This window comes from Emydura macquarii, unplaced genomic scaffold (assembly GCF_026122565.2).
Source record: "Emydura macquarii macquarii isolate MOO-44397 ecotype Brisbane River unplaced genomic scaffold, CSIRO-AGI_Emac_v2 contig_2897, whole genome shotgun sequence".
NCBI classification, from domain to species: domain Eukaryota; kingdom Metazoa; phylum Chordata; order Testudines; family Chelidae; genus Emydura; species Emydura macquarii.
The window spans coordinates 32,779,241-32,786,830 of record NW_027133034.1 but is presented as its reverse complement, the minus strand read 5'-3'; the positions used below and the strand labels follow the sequence as shown (position 1 = coordinate 32,786,830).

General features: G+C 41.4%; 1 protein-coding gene across 14 annotated transcripts in view; it reads left to right on the top strand.

Moving 5' to 3' along the window:
* Positions 1-122: 122 nt before the first annotated feature.
* Positions 123-7,590, top strand: part of PPIP5K2 (diphosphoinositol pentakisphosphate kinase 2) — an 87,795-nt gene continuing 80,327 nt past the window's right edge. For 13 of the 14 annotated variants that reach the window (XR_010923971.1, XR_010923970.1, XM_067569048.1 and 10 more), the window contains exon 1: positions 123-249. The gene's annotated coding sequence lies outside the window, so the exon portion shown is untranslated. Of the gene's footprint in view, positions 250-1,387; positions 1,407-7,590 lie in introns of those variants that run through there. The other variant, XM_067569039.1, reaches the window with a different exon arrangement.

The window sequence follows — 7,590 nt, the reverse complement described above, 5'->3', positions numbered from 1 at the left end:
TATGTGGCGCCCCCGGAAGTGACGAAAAGATCCGGTTGTGTCTGTGTGCCGTCCCGCGTGGGTCGGGCCGCCTTAGCCCGGCTGAGAATCCAGGGGCGGGTCTCAGCGATCGAGCGCGGAGGGAGGCTGCCGGGGGGCGGCGCGCCGGCGCCGGCGCGGCTCCTCTTGAGTTCCGCTGTCCTGTTCCTCAGCTCGGGGCGTGGTCGGGCGGCGCTGCCGCTGGCCTGACACAGAAGCCGCCCGGCATGGGTAGGTGCGGAGACCCGGCCCGCGACGTGGGGGTGGGCGCCGGAGCCCGTGTTCGGCCCGGCCCGGCCGGTCCCGCTTTCTCCAGCGGGGTCTAGCCAGTGACGTGAAGGTCGCTGCGGCTCCGCAGCCCCTGGCCCGCGGGGAGCCGGCCGGAGCCCGCCGGGGAATGAGTCGCCTTTCGCTGCGCGCCTGCGGCCAGGCCGGTCCCCGCGCAGGGAGCTGGCGGTGGCGGGTGGGGCTGAGACGCTCCCCTCCTCCGTGACCGTCTCCGCGGCGTCCGGGCGCCTGTCCTCGGCTCCGGGTGGGAGTCGCCGACACTCGGGGGCCGTTTCCATCCGCATGCGGTCGGCCCCGCTTCAGGCGCTTTCCGCCTGTTTGTGTTGCCGCACAGCCGGGAAGCGCCCGAGCAGCGATGCCCGCGGGCCCGGGCAGGGAGCTGGGCCGCACCGGGCTCCCCACAGAGCTGGCTGCCGCTCTACATAGCCGTGTCCCCGGCAGCCAGTGCCAGCGGTGCCTTTGATCCCCAGGGCTATGCGGGTACAGGCGGTATAAGGGCTGCTCGCCTTCCCTCCCCGCGTGCGGCCACCCGTCCTGTGTGTGGCTTGAGCAGGCATCATGGTGAAAGGCAGCGCTAGGGCTGCTTCCTAGGGACCAAACGCTGATCTTAACCATGGAGCTAGAGATTACTTCGGGAGGATAAAGCTGAGTCTTACCTGTCCCCAAACTCTCCTGAGTCTTGAAGTACAACAGTGACGCTGGGTTTTGTTCCTAAACATCAGCAGTCACAAGATGTCACACTCTTTATTCCTTAATTGTAGAGTAAGCGTGAGGGCAGTGGAATGATAACACGTGGAGGAGTGGTGCACAGCTTTACAGAGTGAAACATTTTTTTCCCCATAGGCAAAAACAGTTTTTAAAACTATTGTATGGATGTGCTTACAAAGCCTTATTTGAACTTATAAGAAATAAAATTAGACTAATAAAGATTCTTGGACCACCAGGTGATTTTCTCCAAGTGTGGAATCAGGTTACTTGGATGCAATCCTAGTGTGTTCTAAAGAAACTGAATTTCTGTTGGCTTTTCAGGACTCTTCAGTGTTTCCCAAATGCGCATCGTCCATCATCTAGCAAATTAAACGTATCTTCTTTCAAACATGGTAGGTATAACCGTTAGGCTTGATGTCCAGCTCTCACCTGCTTTGTGCTCAGCTGACTCTGGGTATGTCAACACTGCAGCATCAAAGCCACAGAACTGCAGTTGTGCCACGATAGTAGCGTTTCTCAATTAAATTTCCCCGTGGAACCCTTTAGGTTCCGCGGGGAAATTACACTTATACTCAATACCCTCCGCCGAAATATCTGGAACATCTTCCCTTTTTCGGCGGCGCGGAGAACAGCTGCTCTCGGCGGCGAGATGTCACTTTCTTGCGGAACCCTAACAGTGTTAGGGAAACCAGTTGAGAAACACTGCACTATAGTATAGATACTTTCTACGTTAACAATGTTTTTTTCCATCAATGTAGATAATCCACCTCTCTGAGAGACAGTACGTAGGCCCACAGAAGAATTCTTTTGTCGATCTGGCTGAATCTATGGTGGCGGTTACGTTGACCTAAATTTTTGCCCAGTGTGACTTAGTTTTCAGAGACCTGAGCAATGTAGCTAGGTTAACCTAAATTTTAGACCAGGCTTCAGAGAGAAATAGCCATGGAACTTTCACCTTTGCTATATTGGAAAGGTGCCCAAATATATCTCTCCAGGTACAGCATGGAGTTGGAACCCTGTTCCAGAACAGTATTGTGTAAATGAATTCACATGGAGCTATACTGACAGGAATCTGAAAAGTGAAATGGCAACAAACAGTCCAATGCACCTTTTGAATGAACAGAGAAACATGTAGCAAGGAGGCAATAATGATCCTGGGTGTAATCATATCTCATAGTACGTTGAGTTTTGGATTCCATATTGCTAAAAAGATGTTCCCAAATAGGAACAGATTCAGAGAAGATAAAAGGAAGATTGGGGGCTATAGAGTTGTCTTGAGGAAAGAATAAATGAGCTTAGTGTAGCTTGGATAATAGATTGCTAAGGAATCACTGAGTCTGAGGGTTTTGAGGATCTAAAAACAAAAGGCAGAGAAGAATTCTTTATAATACAAAAGCTATATTTCTGTGTGGGAACAAAATTAGGGGGAAATCTGATAAATAGTAGGAAAAACTGACCTTTTTCAAACTGTGAAATAGTTTACTAAGGGAAGTAATGAAACTAGGCTGTAAACTAGGCTGGACAAAACAATAGAAAATATATTATTGGAAGGAAGATGGGGCCAGCTGATATACATTTTTTCCTTGCTGAACTTCTGAATTTGTGACAAATGTGAAATATTTATTTTACACTCACTGGCTCACCTCTGCAAGAAACACTTTCTCATACTAGTGTCGATCATAGCGTGGATCAGTGCACCTGAATTTTTTTAAGGCTCTGTTTTTATGCTTTTTTAACCTTGACACTGTTCAATCTTTGTCTCATTCCAATGTGAATTTTTAAAATTTGAAAATAATTAGTTTAGCTGTCTGTGTTATAGTACTATTAAAAAATTGTTTCCTGCTTTTTTGAAAAGGGATCTTTTATACTCTTAAAAGCAGTGGTTTGTTTTTAAAAACTCAGACATGTTGTGAGCATAACCTTCCTTGATGGCTGCGGTGTATGTCATGTTGGGCAACATTGAGCTTAGAAATGTATTTGGAAGTTAATGAATGTGAAGGTTATCTGCATTATGAATATGGTGCAGACATTTGCAATGTGTACAGACATCAGCTCGTTGTAGTATTTGGCAGCATAGCTGTTAATATCTTTGTATCTTGACCAGATTGCTTCTTGGACCTATAAAGTTGCTATCTCACCATGGCATGTACTCCATTGAAATAATTTTTTTTCAATACATAGCAATGATTATCAGCATTTCCTTCCAGTAAAGTGGCTTGTGTCAGGATTGTTTTCGAACTAGTTAATGCATGGTGTTCATTCCTTTCAGTCATAGATTTTTCTGTGCCAGTACTTTATCTTATTTTTTCTTTAGATATATTGCTGTATGAAGAATAAAGATAATATCTTGTCTATTTTTGCATAATATCAAACTGCCTCATTTGGGGGGATAGATTGAAGCAGTTAAGTCTAAACAGGTGCATGCACTGTAATGTACACAATGGTTACAAGTGCACATAGGTAATCTCCTAAATTTGAATGATATTCACCATATGGCATTTTGTGGAGTACAAACATTTAAGTATTTTTAAATGGGCATAAAAATACTGTGCTTCCCCATTTATGTACTCTGGCCTCTTAAAATGTCACCCTTTCAGTCTACTCTGCCAACTTGAATTCACATTTGTCACAAGTCTCCTTGCTTTCTGCACATGGAATGCTCTCTTTGAGCTAATTTGTAACACTACTTCATATTTCTCCTCAAGATCCATTTCTGCTTTGATGCCTGAAGTTAATCAGCCAAATACTGATGACTGGGTTGAGCCGCAGATGGGGATACCCGATTTTCATTAATAGACAGTGACGGGCATTCTAAGGATTTTTGACCCATCAAGTTGTGTAACAGTCTGATCTTTTTGCTGTTACTTTTGTCTTCCCCCTTCTTTCTTTTTTACATTTGTTTGTAAGTAAGACTACATCTAGTATGAAAGTCTTTGTCCCCAAAATTATCTTCCTGTGTTTGTACAGCACTTAGTACAGTAGGGCAGTGAACCAGATCATTGGTGCTGATGAAACCTTAACTTTTGCATTTCTCAGCTGACATTTTTCAGTGTGCAGCCATAACATTAACCAAATATTTGTTATGCACTTTCTTTTACAAACACAGAATAAACTATTTACAAAATACGTTACCACTTGAAAGAGACCAACAATGGAAACTTCAGTAAAAAAATTGAATATTTTAGGAAAAAATGATCTATAGTGTGAGCTACACTGGGATTTTAGAAAGGTAACTCGTATCTGCTTCCATCCTCCCCATAGTGACTCTAAAACCTCGTTTTCCAGAAGCAAGTTTCTAGAGTGTGGGAGAGAATCATGGTCCATACAGCTTGGCCCAGTTCTGAGTCCAGACTTTGTTACTGCAATATAGTTGCTGATTCACTGTTTTCTTGAATGTTTCATTTAACCTCTCTGCATCTCAATTTCCCTATCTGAAATGGTGGTGGTATTACTCTGAATACTATTTCTATAGATCTATAAATGAAAAGGGATTTGAAAGTGATGTTATTACATGCACCTTGAACCCAAGAGCTCTCCTCCCCTTGGCTGTAGAAACTAGTATGATTGCTGAAACACGTGGAGACGTAGAATGGTCTTGTCTTTGTATTTAATTCAGGGAATGGGAATGTTAGGGGACAGTACAAGTTATTTTCACAGTTTCTTGGCTTCAAATATTAGGATGTTTTTGCAATGTTTTGATGTTTTAAAATGTATATGTACTTTTCTTAAATCTATTTCAATAGGATGTGTTGTCTGAGTGTGGACATGTGAAGGAGATCTTGTGATAACAGAAACATCTCTGTGTTTGATTTAGTGTTTTTGCCCTTGTAGGAGAGGAACCAATGAATATTGCACTGTACTTAAATTGATTATACAGGGAAAGTAGCTCCACAGACTAGTCACAGACTTGGCAAATTTGCTATATTGGTGACTTCTGTCATACCCTGGAAAGACAAATACTTTTGTATGAAGCTTGATAATGTGGCTTTCTTTAGATGTTTTAATTGTTTGTACAGTTTTGCTGAGAAGATTTAAGGAAGCAATATGATGCTCCAGTCCTGAAACACCCTGCTGGTACTCAAGTGGAGCTACAAGTTTTGTGTAAAAAATTAACACCTGAGGCCTGGTCTACACTTACCTTCAAATTCAGTGGTAGTCAATGGGAGTTACACAAGCTACACAGAATAGCTTGCATAACTCCCATTGACTTTGGAACTCCTTTTTTACGCAACATCTTCAGTGCGCTGCGTCACTTGAGGGAGTGGTTTTAACGTGTCATCTTCCAGATCGATTGAGCGATCAGTGAAGACCCACTCAATCGATCCAGATAGATCGATCTGATGGCAGCGAATTTGCTGCCATCAGTGAAGACGTACCCAAAGATGGGAATGCAACTTGAACAGCAAGATATCATTTAACCTTCTTTTTGGAATACTGTATATTTAGATTCTGACCATTTTCCCATCCAGATGAGAGCTGTTGCTCATTTGTAGCTTTCCTATCTGTAGTGTTGGTCATGAATATTATTCTGTACCTCTCCTTTCTGATTGAGAAATTAGGGTGTAGCATTCATTGCGAGGGAGCTGAGGAGATAACATTGCAAGACCAATCTGCTGTTAAAATACAGCAGTAATAAAGCATATTTATATTTATTTGAATTAGATATATCTAGTTTAGTAGCTGAAAAACTTTAATTCCTGCATTTTGCTTTTTTCATATTCCTATTTCCTTATGAAATTGTTGTGGGAAACTTTTGGTTTATATTTTCCCTCTTCTCGTTCTCTCCAGTTGTAGCCTCTCAGCTCCAATCAGAAACAAGTGGGGAGAGAGCAGTTGATATCAATTTTTATTCAGAATATTTCCCCAGGGTCCAACAGGAACTTAGAATTAAACTGAGTAGGCTTATCTGTTTCAATATGATGCTTCTGTGATTTTTCTCCCTGCCCCCATGGCATAATATTGCTCTTACATCACACTTCCCCCCCCCCCTTTTTTTTTTCTTTTCCAGCTCTGTACAAAAAGTAATAGTTGCAATTCTCCTTCAAACAGAATGGTTTGGAAAAATCAGGATACCCACAATCAGTGTCCAATGTAGGCCCTTGTTTCCAAATGACTGGAAAAAATGACATTAAAGAGTGAAAAGGGGTAACTTTCAAATAGCGATCTCCCTAATATATAATTTACGTCTGTTAAAGGTGTCTCTGAATATTGTGAAATAACAGCTCAGTGTGCATTGTTACACAGTATGATGCGACAGCAGTCTTGTTTAACATCAGGTTTATGAGAAACAGCACAGGCTTTACTAGATGTTTTGTCAGTTCAGCTGTGGCCCACAGGCTTTTAGAAACACTCTTTCAGCCAGTTTGTTGACTTCGGTTGTGTATTAATTTAATTGCTCATCTAGTGTGTCTGATACAAAAAGAAAAATTATAGAGACGCTTGTCAACTTTAAACCTGTTGTGCTCACATAGGGTTTTGTTGCTTGTGATTATTTCCGTACTTTTAAGCAAAGAGCCGCTACTGTATTGTCTATGGAAGATGGGATTTAATTTTGTAATCTGTCTCTGAAAAATACATACCCATCAGTGAGAGCTGAAGAGTCCTAATTTGGTGGGTTTTGATTCATAATTTCTGTGCATTTGTTTTTTTTTTTTTTTTTTTTGGTGAAATTTCTATCCCCTTTTATAATAGTTATTGGCATTCATCTACTGGTTTAAGCTCATTTAATTCTTTTTTATATGTTGTAGTAAATTTTAGTAAGTTAACTAATTCTATATTAAAAGTTCTATTTTTTGTATGAAAAACCGCATGTGAGAAATTCCTAAAATCAGAATTATGCATGGTTTATGGGTTGATAGTAGGATAGAGATTTTTTAATTCTTTTAAAAGATCCAGCCCATGTCATTAATGTCTGGCAGATGTTGACTACATCTCAGGAACTATTTTAGCATGTTAAACATTTTTTATAATGCTTTTATGGGAAGATTAATATCAAAATGGAAAATCCGTATTTAACTATTACTTTAAACAGATCAGAGATCTTAAAACCTCAAATCTATCCTTAAAATTGGGAATATGTACCATCTTTTGTGTTTCTTATGTCTTATTACCATGTAAGTTATATAGTACTGTACAACAAGTAAAGTATTGAATGTAGCCTGGATGGCAATATTTTCATAACTGTTTTTGTTTACTGTGTTTCTGTCTTTTCTTCCTCCTCCTCCTTGCAAATTTTCCTGATTGTATCGGGCTTGAGAAGATGCTTTTACTGGGGTTAGGCTCTATTAAAGATGTGGTTCTTGCATTTCAATCTGAACAAAGGTATAGTCTGACTTTGGTTTGGTCCCCTTTAGTAAGAGGTTCCACATCTTCATTTCTGCCACTTAAAATAATTCCTTAAACCTGAGAGCCATATCCTGGGCCATTCTAGTTGAAGCTTCTCCTGGGATTATAGTCCTCTTGAGAACAAAGTCATGACTTTATTCAAGCTCTACATATTGTGCTGCTATGCTCCCTCCTTTGTCTCCACATCAGCAGCAACTCCACAAACCTTATCTTTAGTCTTCTGTTACATCA